At 44.0% G+C, this 17,359-nt stretch overlaps 1 protein-coding gene across 2 annotated transcripts in view; it reads left to right on the forward strand.

Moving 5' to 3' along the window:
- LOC124553664 (neurogenic locus notch homolog protein 4-like) overlaps positions 1–17,359 on the forward strand; it is a 114,016-nt gene that overhangs the window by 21,828 nt on the left and 74,829 nt on the right. Inside the window, exon 1 of one of the 2 annotated variants that reach the window (XM_047127545.1) lies at positions 6,718–6,849. The exons of the other annotated variant lie outside the window; for it this stretch is intronic. The gene's annotated coding sequence lies outside the window, so the exon portion shown is untranslated. Of the gene's footprint in view, positions 1–6,717; positions 6,850–17,359 lie in introns of those variants that run through there. 2 annotated transcript variants of the gene reach the window in all.

Genomic DNA, 17,359 nt, shown 5'->3' on the forward strand with positions numbered 1-17,359 from the left:
GGCATGCAGTAAGAGCATTGGACAGTGTCTCCAGTACTTGGAGCTGGAACAACGGTTCTGCTCGCTTGGTCGGCTGTGTTCCTGTCAAGACAAAAAAAAGGAAATGGCGGAAGACCAGACTTCATGTGGGCCGTCAAGACTGGTTAAAAAAAAAAAGAAACTTATCACACTGTTACCCCGTGAGTTGACGACATTTGCACGTGACCGTTATAATTGTTTATGCATCAAAAAAAGTAATCATTTGTCATTGCTGCTACTGGATATGAGGCCCTAAATTCCGTATTATGAAACAGCACAGTTTCAAGGCAACGGTACATGGAAGCTTTGTAAAAACACGTCACTTTCTTTCGGATGTTTTATAATCAGACGTCATGTAAGGAAGTATCGGCTGCTAAATCCTTCATTACATTCAGTTTACGGTGCGGGGGCTGATCTTCCAGCGGTTGATTGTGAGGCAGCGGTTGTAAGCGTTGAGTTACAGAGCAGAGGGTAGCTATGGAGGTGACTTCGCGTCCTACCATCTCACCTTCACGTTTGTAAAGGTTCTGGGACTTCTTTATTACGTTAATTGCAGTTAGTTCTTAAATATTCGATATTGTGTACATATAGTAGTTCCCTTTCTCTGGAGGTGTGCGTATCAGTTCTGGGTTGTCATTGTCAATTTACAAATCTACGTATTAAGTGTGAAACTCGCAAATGCTAATAAATATTCACACGTTTATCATCTGGCAAAGCAAATTGCCATTCAAAATAAAAAGCATAGAACTGACTGACACATTTGCAACAGAATAAAAAGGTGGCGTAGTCTCAGCTATACATAAAATGTAGCCATATGTGAAGTGTACAAAAGACAATTTACGGGCTAGTTTTTCTAGGCCACTTCTTTCCCAGACAAAAATCTCCCATTAAAGTACCTCTTGAACCACTTACATTACGCTTTTCTTCATTTTATTATACCAAATGCTACAGATAGTGACGTGTTTTCGAGAGATGCTAGCTGTGTTGTTTCGAAACGGCTTTACTTACTGGACGCAAGGTGAGTGAGCTGATGGTTTACCTCACTAGTTAGAATGGCTGCCCCCCCGCCCCTTTTTTTCTGACTCCAACTCTACACGTCAGTTTTCAGATTTTTTTAAAAAAAGTAACTTTTCTTGAGAAACGTTAATGAGCGGGTTATTGGATTCTGTGCTGGCTGGCTTAAGATTCTTTTTGCTTGTAAGTCAGTAAGTGGTCTCACTTTTGATGTTAACGAAGGCGTATTAGCAAAAGCAGTTGGCACAACTTTTTCAGTATGTCTCAGAGCTAATTCTTGCCAACGTTTTAATCCCTCACTTATCCACAGCCTGGTCCACATGAATGCAAAACTTCTGGCGTCAGAATGACGTCACGTTTTCAGAAACTCCTGAGAACTGTAGGTTGCCCTTAACACAGCTGCAAGATCACACCACATCGCTATGTCTGCGGAAGACGAAATATTAATACTAACCTCATAGTTTTTTCAGATGATCCTGTTATCTATGATGTATTGTCTGAAAGAAGCAGCATATTCACTCAGATCTTGATAAGATTTCAAAGCGGTTGAAAGACGGCAACTTGATTTAAATGTTCATAAATGTAAAACTGTGCCTCCAGAAAATTAAAAATAGTATGCCAAGACTATATCATGGAGTCACTGTTGGAATCGGCCGACACATAAAAAGTACCTGGTGTGAAATGGAATTTATAGGTAAAGCAGGTGACAGACTTCAGTTTACTGGTAGAATACTGGTGGAGAGCAGTCAGCCTACAAAGGACTTTGCTTACAAATCACTCGTACCATCGGTTCTAGAGTATTGCTCAAGTGTGTGGGACCAGTACCAAATACGACTAACAAGGGATACTGAACATATACAGAGAAGGGCAGCACGAATTGTCATGGATTTGTTTGACGCGTAGGAGTGTAACGGAAGTACGCAAGGAACTGAACTTCCAGACTCTTTAAAGACACACCCAGACTATCCCGAGGAAGTCTATTAACAAAGTTTCAAGAACCGGCTTTAGATGGTGGTGATGCTAGGAATATACTTACAACCCTCTACGTACCGCTCACATAGGGATCGTGAGGATAAGATTACAATAAGTACTAAGCGTACAAACGCATTCAGTCATTCTTCCCGCGCTCCATACGTGAATGGAACAGGAACAAACCCTGACAACTGGTACTGTGGGACGCACTCTCTGCCACGGTCGTTTGGAGAGCATGTAGATGTAGATGCAAATGTAGAAGATGCTGTTTAGCATCGAATTATCACAGCGTCTTCCGTAGTTTCGGGCAATTCTCGTTGTCATTTTCTTTTTTCATCGCAGTGTATCTTAATTTTCGTTTCATCACAGGCACAGGAATTCTGCTGTAGATTTCTTCTGCACTTTCTCGACCTGGCCTATTCATCCACAGTTGTTCCTACGTGTACTTCGGTCGATTCCAAGTTGAGCTCCCATTTTCTCTTTCAAAATTACCTAATGTTGTTTCTCATTTCAGCTCGCAAGTACTGTGGATTCCTGTAAAATGTTAAAGATTCCAGTTTAAGTGGACTGCCTGTAGGTATTTGTTATGATTTGCCTAAGGGTTCTGTGCATGTACTGTATTTGCAACATCGAGCGTTTCCTTACCTGTACTTTCCAGTTCCAAAACTCCTGCTGTTTATTCGCTCCCAAGTGTCTCGATAATGTCCGTACTTGGCTTACATACAGGATGGCGCACGAAATGTGTTACCATTTTGTTTTTGAATATAAACTTTATTGTCAATACAATCGGAAAGGAACATATACTACAATGAGGAGCCGTCCATGGAGATTTGTTCTAAATGAGCACATGCTCAATATGTCTGCCATTGGGGGGCCAATTTTGTCCGTGATTGAAGCGAGCTGGAAACCTGAGTGAAATGATCCGCACGTCGAAATGCTCGTGTAAAAACTCCAATAGTTCAGACCTTAATCCATGTGACTCTCTTCTTTGGGGGTTCCTAAAGGAAAAAATTTCCCCGAAACGTCCACTTGATTTAATGGGGCTCAGAAGACTTATTCTTCAAGCTTGCAGTGAAATTACGGAAGACATGTGCCGTAGGGTAATCACTAACTTCAGTATTCGTTTGAAGGAAGGTCGGAAACGAAATGGTGGGCATATTGAGTATGCGCCGAGTTAGAACAAATCTCCATGGACGACTCTTGATTATAGTATATGTTCCTTTCAGATCGTATTGACAGTAAAGTTCATATTCAAAAACAAAATGGTAACACATTTCGTGCGCCACCCTGTATGTTGCCAGTGAACATCGGCATTTGTTTTAGTAGATTAAAGAATTCCCTATGATCACCATCAGTCACATCCCCCATGCTCCTGTTCTAGCCACCTGGCAACCAGCCTTTCCCGCTCACTCTTTTCTGTTCGCCTTCTATCCCACTCAACCGGTTTCCTACCTCTCCAAGTGCCGCGAGGTTTGAGGCGCCGTGTCACGGATTGCGCGGCCCCTCCCGCCGGAGGTTCGAGTCCCCCCACGGGCTCGGGTGTGTGGGTGTGTTGTTCTTTGCATAAGTTAGTTTACATTAGTTTAAGTAGTGTGTAAGTCTAGAGACCGATGACCTTAGCTTCTTCAAATTGCGCTGTGTCGTCCTTCATTTTGATTGCTAAGTTCTGAACGTTTCTTCCGTATCATCATCAATTTCTGAGCTCAGTGATTCTACTGTAGTCATTGAGGTGCCATATTCGGCAACTAAATCTCAGTTTAGCTCCTCCTTTGACGCCAGCAAGTCTGCAGTCTGCCTTTAACTCTTCGCTGTGTGCTCATTCTTTTTATCAGCGTGGCCAAATTGGCCAGTCATGTTCTGCTCAGAGCTACATGCTCTGCTGCCCTCTGTTCACTTATCGTTGCTTCAGCCTCGCCCGCACTCACACTTAGTAAATTGTGCACTCGACCCGAAACACTGCCAGCTGTGAGTGGAACAGGCTGTGCACATCTTTTAAATCTAAACATCTCCGCTGCACCACTGAAGTCTGGCTCACTCATTTGTCTCGCATCGGAGGAACCTACTGTTTCATTTTGCACATTTTCGTCGCTAAAAGTGGGGAGAATATGTCCCTACACTTCTCTGTACCTTCGAAGTCTCTTTTCTAGGCATTTCGTCTACTCACCACCTTTTTTCTTTTCTCCTCGTACTGCTTTTGGAGCGACTACACGTAATTACTTTCGAATAACGCAAATGAAAATCTTATACAGAAAAAAACATTATCTGAAACAGATTCACTTAAATAACATGCTAAATTTTTGCTAAGTTCATCACACTGGCTAAACAAGAGCATTCATCACAAGCAACCTAGTAGAATGAAAATGAGCTTCACAGGCAATTCCCAGCGCAAAATCGTCACACGAGCATTAATTACATTTAAAAAACTCCACAATGAAAAGGATTACGACGAAAAGCTCCCGGAGTACCATAAACACATTTCACACAAAATTCAAAACAGACAACAAAGACGACACTTTCATAAAGCAAGCAACAACGCTGATCAACCACAATGAAGTATTTGTGAGAGATCTGTAGAAAATAAAATTTACGTGTTAGTACACCCTAACAATGTCACAGCATCAACATAAGATCCCTGGGGTGACCGAAATCCTGTGCAAAAGGGTCTCGCCATTATGAAGGCTACCTGTTCTCCGAATGAAACCTGTTCCTGACTTCAAATACCAACAGCCACCAGGCAAACAGAGGTTATTTTCGTTTTCGTTTCATTGAGCACGCACCAGACACACAAACTTAGATTGTGGCTGAAATTCGTTCAAGTACTGGAAAAAGAGCAGAGAAAACCACCACCTGTCAGGCTGTTGTATGAGCTAAGGAATGAAATATCCTCATACTGGATACACAAAACAACACATTACAATTTTATTAATCGCTATTAAGGGAGGATAAGAACTGAATGATTTTAGGGATCTTGACTAGGAAGCAGAGTGGTGCTGTGAGGTGGTATGTAAAGAGCCACTCGACGTTTACGTCTGAATTAAAACACACGAAAATATTAAATGGTGCTTAAACTTCGACATATGGTACGTGTCTCTCGAATGCAGCCTCCAAATGCGGAACCCAATCTGCTAAATATGGGGTAGGATTTACTTGATGCAGACACTGACCATCCATACATTATATAGTTTTGAAGAATGCTTGCTTATTCTGCTTTTAAGTACACTGGGACAGAGAGCAAAATACTTTAGACAGTCAACTTTTGAGGACAAAGGCCCGTTGCAAGAATTCACTATAAATCCAATAATTAGACAGTACAGTTACCGAATAAGAACACCTCTACTCTGTACTTGACAAAGAATTTTATGTTCGGTTTTGGCCTCTAATATGAGACACACAACACGTGTGGGGAATGAAGTGGTTCTAACACTACACATTCCACCCTCCAAAGGGACTTCACAGTGGAAAATATTCTTTCCACAACAATATTTGTGTATAGTACGGCAGGAGCAAAACTCACAAGCGTGTCTATATTTTTACATGAAGTACCTGTACTTTTAAGTGTGTGGAATGTATCACACAGTCACTTAACTGTTTCCAAATTAGCTTTTTCCAATTCCTCAAGTTTCTGGGATACAATGTTGTTCACGCATCCTATCTCGTCTGAAATGTTGCACATGAGTCTACTGCCTTAAGAATTATGAGAAAATTTAAAAGTTCAGCCCAAGAAACAGTATTTTTTTTTGGTGTTATCCAATGAAATGATTTCAGAGGTTGGAGTGGAGAACTCTACTTTTCCAAACAAGTCACAAAAGTGTCTTAGAATTGGTGAAAGGCTCGTATTTTGACTGAGTGAAAGTACCTTCCTTTTCCAAGTTAATTAAAATGGTATTATTTCTTGAAGCAAGCTGAAACCGTGGTTATTTCCCTCTTTTGGACTGAATTTAAAAAACATTTTCAATGGGCATTGTGTGAAATGAAGCCGAAGAAGTGACTGTGGGTTCTCGAAAATTCGTTTCAGGAATGTGGGACACGTATTCTGAGATAGAAAACAAGATTTCAAAGGTTCATACATATCAATAACTTTTGTAACTCCTGGCAACAATGACAACCATCTAGTTTTAATACTACCTAGAACTTTGCCGTATCGAGTATCAACGAAATCACAGAATGATTTCAGTTGGTCCACACGTTAGGGGTAAATGTGTGTCGTGCTGAGTGTAACTTATTTTAAGTTAGAGTAAGTAGTACGTGAGCCCAGGCGCCGATGACCTCAGCATTGATATCCCTGTAACGTTCTTTAACGAAAACTTGTCACACTCGTCCGTCATTTCTGGAGTAGCAAATGATCGATACGAATCGCGAAGCTCGCGCGTAAGTCATTGGCACTCAGCACGATGACGGAAGATGTTGTGTTGACACCTCTCCTCATCCCGTGACCAAAATGCAGCGTCTTTGTTCCATCTTTGCGTTCACCAAAAGCGGTACTGGGAAATCGGTCGACGAAATCCGGTTTTTGGGGCGCCAGGCGAAGGGGGTGTGTTGCCAGCTGTATAGCGCGGCTCGAGATAACAGACTGTGGCGTGGGTGGGACGCAGGCGGTCCGGCAGTGCCGACACAGACGTAGACGCCCTGCTGCAGCCGTTCCCTCGCCTACCGCGCCAGCTGGCAACGCCGCCCCGTGACGTCAGCGCTCCGTGACGTCAGCGCTGGGGGGGGGGGGGGGGCAGCCGGCTGTCTGTGCGGTCCAGTTGTGACGCAGCAGCCTGGAGGGAAGCAGCGTGCGACGTTGTCCTGCCTGCCCAGACAGAGCTTGTGTATCTTGTGTCTGCACGGGAATACCTCAGAAAGGTGAGGCAGGAATTTATGGGAGCGGCGGATGTTCTGCACGCTTTTGTGTGGTTTTTGTCGCGTAACTCACTTACTGCTCTTGTCTAACACTTTGTCATACTTTGAAAAATTACGACCGCTACATTGCTCGCGAGGTAACGTGACTAAGGGCGCCGAAATACGCGGACGTTAGTCGGACAGTATTTCAGAATGAGGGCCGTTACCGACTCCCAAGAAACTGCACGCAAGACTACCAAAACTGGAGAGATTTTTCCGCTACCCCCCTACTCCGGCCACGTTGTCGCTGTTCATGGAGTCAACTTAGGCATCAGACGTATCGTTGTAGTTTATCGGTACCTAGCTATTCGCGACGCAGTTTGCAGACAGTATCCCCACACCCCGTAGCGTATCTGCAAAAATTACATCGTCGTACGGCCCACACTTCAGTAGACATGACGTGTCAAAAATTTAGACGCGCGATAAACGGGCTTTTATTTAAAAAGCAGCGCAAATTAAGCAGACCGTGTTTACCCAGTATTTCAGAATGAGCACTTGCTTTCGAAAACACATTAAGAACAATTTCAAACCGTTTGTAAACTTTTATCTCGCTTACATGCTTAACGTCAGATGTTACACACGTAAACTCGTCCGCAAAGTAATCAGACGTAAGAAGCTGTTTCGTGCGTGGGCGTTGCCGATCCTGAAATCCGTTCGCGAATCACAACTCGTGGCGTGACGCCGACACGCTTGTGGCGATGAGACGCAGCACTCGCGTTCATTTCAGTATCTTCACAATTTTCTGGAATTAAGGTTATGCTCAACGAGCAATCTGTAGCTTTCCCCAACACCCTCATTACAAACAGGCAACCATTTGCGTAGTAGTTGGCGAATTCTTGAGAATTTATCGTAATGTTTGTGCTTAACGAAATAAACATTTCGTATTTTTTATCGCTCTGTCACGTCTCCTCGTTTGTGATGTGCTCATGAAATTTTTTTTAGCACTCTACAACGCTGCATCGCTTTGTTGGGCTGTTCTCGTGTTACTATTTGTCTGATTATGATGAGAGAGCCCGGTGTGTCGACAAAGCAACGCGTCAGCGACCTGTGAGGCGCGCCGTGTTGTGTGCGGCCTGCGCTTCAGTCATGTATTATGTGAGGGAAGGATGAAGGTCGGTGATTCTGACGCCGTCACTTACCAGCTTCTTCATTTCACGTTGAAATTACACGATTAAAGTGCAGTGTAGATTTCTATGTGCAGGCACTAACGGCGGCAGAATCTAGGTTTAATTTGTGCCATTTCCAGTGCAACAGTTGCGAGAGTCGAGGTAGATTTGTTGTTAGTTTCCGTCAGAGGGTTGAATCACGTCAAAATTATAACATTTGTGGGGGCATTTTCTAATTATGTTTGACAGAAACCTACAGTAAACATTATTTCGTTTAGCCAGATACTGTTACAGAAGCCTTAACCGTTATTGATGGTAAGTCACAGTTTCGTAATCGTCGGTGGCCACTGACGTCGCATTTACAGACACTTCGGCGTGACAAAGTACTGAAGACGACCCGTCTTGAAGAGTTCAGAAATGCCATGTGTCAGTTAGACTGCACATCGTCGTAAAACGCAAATTTGAATACCAAAACCATAAAATTGACAATTTTATCTCCGGAAACAGGTAGATCAACACGACTGTTCAGTGTGCTCCCCTCATCCACTGCAAGCAAAGAACGCGTGACGTCACGGACAAGTGACTGTCGTCACACGTGAGGGACACGATGATTTGATAAAAGTTGCGCGAATTTTATGTATAAAAAGCAACCCGGAATCGGTGCTCTAAATGCCCTTCACTTTCGTGACATGGAACTATGTGTGGTGGTTTTCGTATTTATACTCGCCTATCACAAAATATACAACGCAATTGATGCACGCCGTATTAAAGACCTGTTCAAAGCGTATCGTGTGTAGCGAGATAAGATTTGCTGAATTGTAGAAAACTGTGGCGTTCACGGATGAACAGCAGCGGCAGCCAAAAGTGTTTCCTAAAAAGGTCTCCATTTAATCGCGATTGTGTGGAATCAGCTCTTTAGGTCACACATAGATATCCAATAATAAGGGAGTAAGGTCACTCGTGACTTGGGAATGTGTACAGTGTTTCCGGGTGCTTTCAATTCATTGGGTGTTCTGTCCACCAGTAAAATGTGATAGCCGCATAAAATTTCACATTGTGGTGTCTCACATGATACTTGGGCCGGCAGTAAACGTGACTCAGCGTGGAGACGGCGGCGACGTGTCGCCCTGACACGTGGCTGAGGGTAGCCTGCGTGCAGGAGGAACGGTGCCCTACCACTGGCTGCTTGTAGTCTCAAGTTGAGCCACTCTGAGGTCCATCGTGGGCTGTGACTGCTGTATGGCAGCGAAACTTGGTGTGCTAATGCGCCCTTGCGGAACCTATTTACACTGGAAGGAATGTTCCCATATGTAATGGATTGGGAACGGAACGTGCACAGGAAGGGACAAACAAGTGAGAAAGGCAGAATGTCGATATTATTAACCGCCACTTGCAGAACTTGTTCAGTATGAGCACCGGAGACTTCCGCGAGGTGTTGCACAGTGACAGATTCGCACCTGGTATTGGAATTGATTTCCTCCGGCGCCAACTGGTTTCGCGTTAACGCATTAGCATGTCTACAGTGTTACGCTGCCTTGCCATACTCACAGACCACAGTCGACTTGGGTCAGTAGCTTCATTTTACTTACAAGCACCCGGTACTTGAATGTCTCAGACGGAGAAAAAAAAAAGTTCGTGAAAATTTCGCTGTCGCCTTGGTGGCCCATGTGGTCATAAACCATTCAGTAGTTAATCAGTGAAAAAAATCTGCAGTTTTCTCAGACTTCCGTCGTGTGTTTCACTTTTCTCAAGGCATCAAGGCTCTGCCAGTACCCGTATTTCCAGTACAGGCGGCTGCCTAAACTGGAGCAGCTCGCAGCTGCTGATAGCGGCCGTCGACATTGACCCGTGGCGTAATGGTGCGCTGCGTGACGTCACACACACTCACGGATACAACAGAACGCGTGGCTGCTATATTATTTTCTGTAAAGAGTGTTGTGGTGGAAAAGTGATCCGTTACTTGGCCAGAATTCTGGTACAGGTTGTCAGGTTACAGTATGGTTGTCACTCAGCGGAGCGAGAGAAGTGGAATGCTACAGTAACAATTTTTGTGTGGCACGTATTTCACGCATGTTAGCTTTCGAAGAGTGTTGTATGTCCGTTTTGGTGACGCACAGTTGGAATCGGCAGGTTCAGTGCTGGGCCCGCTTGCCCCTAGTGTGGAGGCAGGTCCACACCTGTGCAGCCGGCCGGCCAGCACGGCGCCCCGCGGCAGCCCCCACTCTCCGGACGAGTACAGACCGCGCTCTCCCGCCCGCGGTGTTTTTCTGTCTGTTTTTTGTACTGCGTCTCACGGTTACGTTGCTGTGTTTCGCGCCCTTTCAAATTTTCGCAAGCCCATTGGCCGAGTGGTCTAAAAAGATACAAAATGGCTCTGAAGATCATCGTGCATACATACCTGTGGCGCGAGTTCTCGGTAACATCCAGTATGGCCTCCACTTTGTGTAATCAGTGATGGAGTGGCCTTCTGCTAATATTTCAAGTTCATTTGAGTCAGCCACAGTGCAATGAAACCCTATTTTAATCGCTAGATTTTCGAAAATAAACATTAAGAGAAACAGGGCTGTAGTACAATTATAAACATTATGACTTAAATATAGGAGACAACCGCAATTACGATACACACACACACAGTAATTACACAAACCCGTGACCAGCTTCAGATTTTCAAACATCGATTGTTAACTGCTTTTACAAGCTGATCACTACTTGCGTTAACCGCCTACGGCCAATCCAGCGATGCGAAATTTCGTCGTTTAGGTAGCAACAAACATCGATGCTCCCTGAAGGAATGAGTAGTCCAAACAACCACAACTGCAACATATCGAGGTAAGATGTATCCGGCACAGTTGTCTCTCAGTATTAAAACGGCCCATTCATCTTCGCCTGTCACACAGCACAGGATACATTAACCCTCGGCGAATCTCCTTCATGCGCCGAAATTACCTGAGGTTTTTCAGTACGGCACACTCTCACATTGCGGAGATAAACTTTTTCAGTAAAGTGTTAGTTGCTTTGTCGCTGAAATCAGCGTGGGGGCGAAATGTCCATCCTCAATTGATCCCTGCAATGTGGCGCAAATGTGGAGGCGCCGGCCGTAACAGTCCGCTTTTAATTGTTGTAAGGGATCCAGACGGTACGGTTTGGAGTGTAACCGCCGACGCACTGTCTTCCACATACTTTGCTGCGGTGTTCAGAGTTCGTGGCTTTTGCGTGCTGTTGACTTGTGTGGACTGCGTACAGAAATCTCGTTCAGCCCCCCCACCCCTTACACGGTTTTTTGCACCTGCCACATTTGGTCAAATACCTCGCATGTTACAACACACGAAAAGTCTTCCCTTGCCTTGTCGGCATTTTGGCAAGGCGCTGAATTCGTAATGGCATGCAATCATATTCGTACATCTAATACTGCGGAAAAATTCGAATTCTGGAAACGAGTGAATCGTTCATGGTAGCCCTCTGTCTCGCCTTTTACCCGTCGTCCTTAGTTTCTGCACCAGTACGGTGCTGAGCAGCCCAACTCATGATCTCGATCCCCTTGCTCATTTTACACAAGGCCAAGAAGTCTTTAAATTCTTAGTCAGTCCGGTTGACAACATTGCATTTACGAATTATTTCAATAACGTACACGTAATGTGCCTCCAGGAACACCCGCGAAATGTTAACCATCAAAGTACTTCTGTGCCCGTACAATTAATCACTGCACCGCCTAATATTTAATTCACCGAATCTGGTACTTTCTGAACACGCTTGGTTACACTTCACGTGCTGACTTTAATCCCAGTACATACACTGTGTACCTTAGAGTCGCGAATTTTTCCGTAAGCAATGAAAGATAATGTACGTAAATGATGAGTATATGCCTACTTCTACTGAACCCATATTACTCCTCTGTGGTACACAAGTTAATTATGTACGTACATGTAAACGATGCAGTTCCGCGTGTAACTGACGTATACAAAGACGCAGGTATCGTTAATACGTCGAGTGTGTTTGAATTCTAAAATTGGATGTTGAAGTTCGTTATGTGGAGAGCCAAGTACGGAAACCACTGCATCAGTGGCTTTATTCTTCTTTCAAAATAATGCTGAGAAATTTATACACAAGTGCGTTTTAACACGTAAATACCTAGTGTATGGTGAGCTGTCAGTGTTGCTGTTCATTAACTTGTAATTCACGCCCTACCTACCCTTAGTTCGCTTACAGTATCACTGAAGCGTCGTTCCTTTCCGTACGTAAAATTCGGAGTACAAGTTACGAAATGCCACAGTAGGTGAAGTAACGTTCTCTAAAGCACTGCAGGACCTTTGCTTGTCTCTTGAGTTGCACACCAGATACAATGAATTTTCTTCTCTTTTATTGACGATTAAAATGCGTAATACTTGGGCAAATCTGCTGATAGCAAATATCGTTCTGCTTACTGTTTATCAAAATATGTCCCCGACCTTCATGCCTTCTTTCTTCTGTCGTGTAAATTTTGCCAACTCCAAGGAAACAAGACGACCGGCAAGTCAGGGATTTTTGTCTCCTTATCTATGAGTTTCAAACAGCTGTTTCTCTTTCTTTTTCTCCTACAGAAATTAGTATTGCGTATTTCTTTATACTTACCGCGTGTACAAATTATTTCCTCTTTTTTACTTATTTACATAAAAATATGCAAATAATAGTTACCACCTAGATGGACGTAGAACATGAAAAATATATCTATGGACGGTTAGTCTCTAAATTGGCTAAAAGAGAATTACTACCATCTTTGTAGCCTCTTTCATGTAGGTGCTTTAAAAATATATTCATTACATGATGAACGGTGCAGTTTTTTATAAACTCACGCAAAGATTTATTGACGTGACTTTTCTCGACCGAAATATTTCAGACAGGACTAAAGAAAACGATGGCGTCCACTCTTGGCAGTTTTTGTGTGGTGATCCACAGTGCGGACCTTACTGTAGTTAGTTTCTTACTGTGCTTAGTTTGAAGCGTCAGAAATTAAACTTGGTATTTGAACCTAGAGTAATTGCAGAGTGCGGGGATGACGTCATATAACGATATTTTGCGCGGTTAGATTGTAAGAATTCGTATATTTAACTAAGGGATTTCGAGGGATTTTTTTCCTTGCTCTTTCTTCAGTACAAAGCCACTAAATGTGGCACCAGTGCTCCGGTAGTGTAAAACCGAATACGGCGACCGGTCAGTCTCCTCTGCATCAACGAATCAGAGCGCAGACAACAGCCACTTACTGGGAACTGTTGAAAGTGAGCAGCGCAAATATATAAGGGTTACTGCAAAAAACAGCCGTCATAAAATAAGTTCTGGCCATCGTAGTCGGCGCAGCACAACGGAACAGACAGGGAAAATTTAGGTTCCTCTTCCGCCCACGAATGGCGCGTGGGTGGGGTGATCCTCCGTAAGGCGTCTTTATTGGCCGCAGTTTCTCGATTTTTCTCGTCGTCGTCGTCATTTCGCTGCAAGCCTGGAAGCTTCGAGGAGACGCGCTGGCGCTGCGGAACAGCGGCTTGTGGGCAGGAAGCGGGCGTCCGCGCAGTGCAGACAACTGCGGGTCGCCAGTCCAGGGTCAGCGGGTGACGTCACGCGGCGAGGCTGGTGGAAACCGGCTGCAGTCAGAAAGACAGTGGGCGGAAGGGGGGGGGGGGGGGGCAGCAGCGAGACTGACGTCACGGCGCAGCGAAGAACGGCTTCGGTGAACAAAAAGTGCCTCCCTCCATATTCCGCAAAGTCGTGTGAGGTTTGAATCTGTAGGTGGTTACTTAGTTTTACTGCATGCCCCATCAAGACATTAATTTTGTGGTGCTTATGTTTAGATTTGATTCATAGATGAGAAGTGTGTTGGAAAAGAGCACTACAACGTATTACGGTTATGCACATGAGGGTATACAGGTACATTCATGGCGGTACATTTTGTGTGGTTCATATCGTTTGAAAGATGTTTCACGCTGATACGGAAAACACTGGGGCGTGAAATGTGTACGCCACAGGAAGTTTTCAGGCAGAAGAACGTTTCCTTCAGCTTGTATAAATCATACAGAAGTGTACGTGTTGGCATAATTTGACAACAGTAATTGTATAAATTTTTCGTTCCTGTTTAGATATATAGTAAAAGTTGTCTGTGGACTGGCGCGGACACACACACACACTCACACACACACGAGTGGTCCTACAAGAGTTTAGTTTCTACCGACTGAGCTGCGGAGCCATGGAAACAGAATGAGGTGGCGGTGTTGGCCGGGAGGTTTGCTCCCGGGGTTGCTCGGCCGGTAGGAGAAAGCCGTCCCGTTTCACTCGACTTGGCCCACCTGCTCGGCGGTGAGATGAGCCGAAGTTACGGGGGCGGCGCAAACAACCAGACCCCGAGAGAAGGAAATTAGCGACTCTGTCGGGAATCGAACCTGGGACGCTAACCACGGACTGCGGACACTGCTGCACCGACCGTGAACACGAGTCGGTCTGGGATACGCTGTGTGGGGCTCACCGCCTCTCTTTCCTGCTAGAAGCAGTCAGTGTTCCGAAATTCTTCCGTTCATTACCGCCTTAACAACGTCGCGTTTTGTCTCTCTGGGGGGGGGGGGGGGGGGAGGAGCCCAGGGGGGGGGGGGGGGATGTGAAGATGTTCTACAAAACAAAAATCTACTCGCATTTTGACCTAGAACATGCGAATTTCTTCTCAGATGGGTCTCTGATAAGAGCCGTGCTGTCCGTTCAACGGAAAGAAAGATTGTGTTTTGCGGCATGGAATATCCGCTGACAAGCTTCGGGGTCACGTTCAAATCGCCTACTTTCAAAAAGAAATTCATAGCTCAGATCCTCAATAACAGAATTGCGGAATTGTATACAAAGAAAGATGGGTTAAACGAGAAAGCTTACTTGTTGTATCTTGAAATATTGATGCACTATTCGAAGTCTTAAAATTATCGAATAGATGATTTTTGGGCACTGGCCAATGATTTCATTGGTAAACAGAAAGAAGAAACACGCTGCAAGTCATGCGAAAAAGCGTCAAATTTGTGTAAGGGTGTTATCAGAGGTAACCAACAAGGATGTTCGAATAATAAAGTTTTAAACCCACGTTCTGTGAACGTGTTATTAGTAAAACTTATAATATTTCCAACAGCTAAGACCCAGTTACTGTCCAAAGGGCTGAAATTCAATATCGCACCTGCGATTAAAGAACCACACGTGGTAGACAATTTCATAGCAGGCCTTAAATTAGGTTTGGAGTGTACCAAAACGCCAAAGAATGTTCAAACGCGGTTAGGCTAAGAATTCTGTGAAATCTTAGGAAATGAATTGTCTGTCGCTCAATCAAAGCATTACGTTATAGAACCGTGAAAAGTTTTAATCGTAAACTGGAGAATAATGGCGCCCTAGTTACGAAAGCTGATAACGGGAACTCGTTAATTATAGCTTGCGTATTTCGGTTACTTCGGCCGGCTTTAAACATCTAAAATGTTGTAATGTACTGATTAAGAGGTATAACCTGACACGCAGTAAGGAAAGTATCACATAATCATCTTGTGGTGCAGCTCTTCTTGTCGTCTCCGTGCTTGCTAAGAAAATGGGATGAGAAATTCCGCCTTATGCAAGACACCTTTCTTCTTTGTTTCACACATGCATGTTTCAGCACTTTTGTGCTATCGTCAGTGGGTTCTATGTCTCTTTTTAACTGTAAATTTGTTCTTGACATATTAACATTTGTGTCGTTTACAACATTATGTAAAAGTTGCATTTATAACTTAATTGGCGAAAAGTGGGTGTAATCATGAGTAACATGCGTTACATGATATGTGTCCACTTATTTTGGTAGCTGTTCTGCTACACAATATACAACTTGTCATCTGCAAACAGCAAAACGTAATTTATTTTAAATGCGAACATTTTTAGGTTAGGCTTAACCGTGACTGTTGCTGACATTAAATGAAACAACAAGTTCACTGTTACCAGTCACCGTTTTATTTATTTCCACGACGCGTTTCGAAGGTTTAAACCTCCGTCATCGGGTGGATTTACATTAGTAAGTATTACATTTGTGTGTTGTCTTACGATTTTTTGTTTGTTATGCATTTACGAACAGAAATAAGACTGTATCGCGTTTTCTTTCCGTAACTTACAGTTTTGAAGTTGTGGTACGTTTCCCTGTATGGTTGGCGAAGTAAATAGGCTTACTTCTGTGCCTTTGTTCGCGTGGCAATGCAGTTTGTCAAAACATGGGCGGAGTTTTCGCTGCCATTACGTGTTGTTGTGGCTGTGTGGCGTTCATTTGTTTCGTAGCGTGTTCTGCTGGGTGAGGCGCGCGAGCTTCAATTACATTTGGTGTGTGTGTGTGTGTGTGTGTGTGTGTGTGTGTGTGATGGAGCAGATAGACAGAGAGAGGATTTTGTGTGTGTGTCTGTGTGTGTGTGTGTGTGTGTGTGTGTGTGTGATGGAGCAGATAGACAGAGAGAGGATTTTGTGTGTGTGTGTGTGTGTGTGTGTGTGTGTGTGTGTGTGTGTGTGTGTGTGTGTGATGGAGCAGATACAGAGAGAGGATTTTGTGTGTGTGTGTGTGTGTGTGTGTGTGTGTGTGTGTTACTTGTATAGTTCTTCTATTGTAGCGAAGAGGGTTTTGTTGCACAGTGATGTGTATTCATTGAGTACTTTGCTTCCTTGGGCTCTTGATTTTTGGATGTGGTAGTTTTCCTCTGTAGCTAATTTTTGGTGTAGGCTGCTGCTAGTTTTTAGGATGTGAAGGTCAGTTGTTGGGTGGTGGTTGTGTGCTACCAGGTGGTCTGCAAATGTTGAGTGTGTGCTATTGCTTTTCAGTGCTCTGAGGTGTTCATTATATCTGGTTCTGAAGGTCCTGCATGTTTGGCCCACATATACAGATTGACAGCAGTTGCAAGTAAGTTGGTAGATGCCGGACTGGCTGTATTTGTCAGTGTTGGTGATATTTCTTCCGAGTCTGCTCTGTATTGTGTTGTTGGTTCTGTATGCTATGTTGAGTCCTTGTTTCTTTAGTATATTACCCACCCTGTGTGTGACCTTGTTGTTGCAAGTCATTATGTGCCATTTGTTGCTTACTGCCTGCTGATTTGTGGGGTGATGTGTGTGTTTGATGGTTATCTGCTGTTTGTTTCTGTATTTTCTGGTTTATTTTGTCTACTCTCTTTGCGTCATATCCATTCTCCTTTGCAATTTGCTTTATCGTGTTCAGTTCTTGTGTGTAGTCATGCTTGTTTGTGGGTATTTTGTTCAGCCTGTGAAGTAAATATCTGAAGCTGGCTTGTTTGTGAGGTATGGGGTGATTGGATTGGTTATGAATAATGGTGCTGGTGGGTGTGGGTTTTCTGTAGATTGTGAATTCATGTTTGTTGTTT

The sequence above is a fragment of the Schistocerca americana genome, chromosome 11 (genome assembly GCF_021461395.2).
Source record: "Schistocerca americana isolate TAMUIC-IGC-003095 chromosome 11, iqSchAmer2.1, whole genome shotgun sequence".
Lineage (NCBI taxonomy): Eukaryota > Metazoa > Arthropoda > Insecta > Orthoptera > Acrididae > Schistocerca > Schistocerca americana.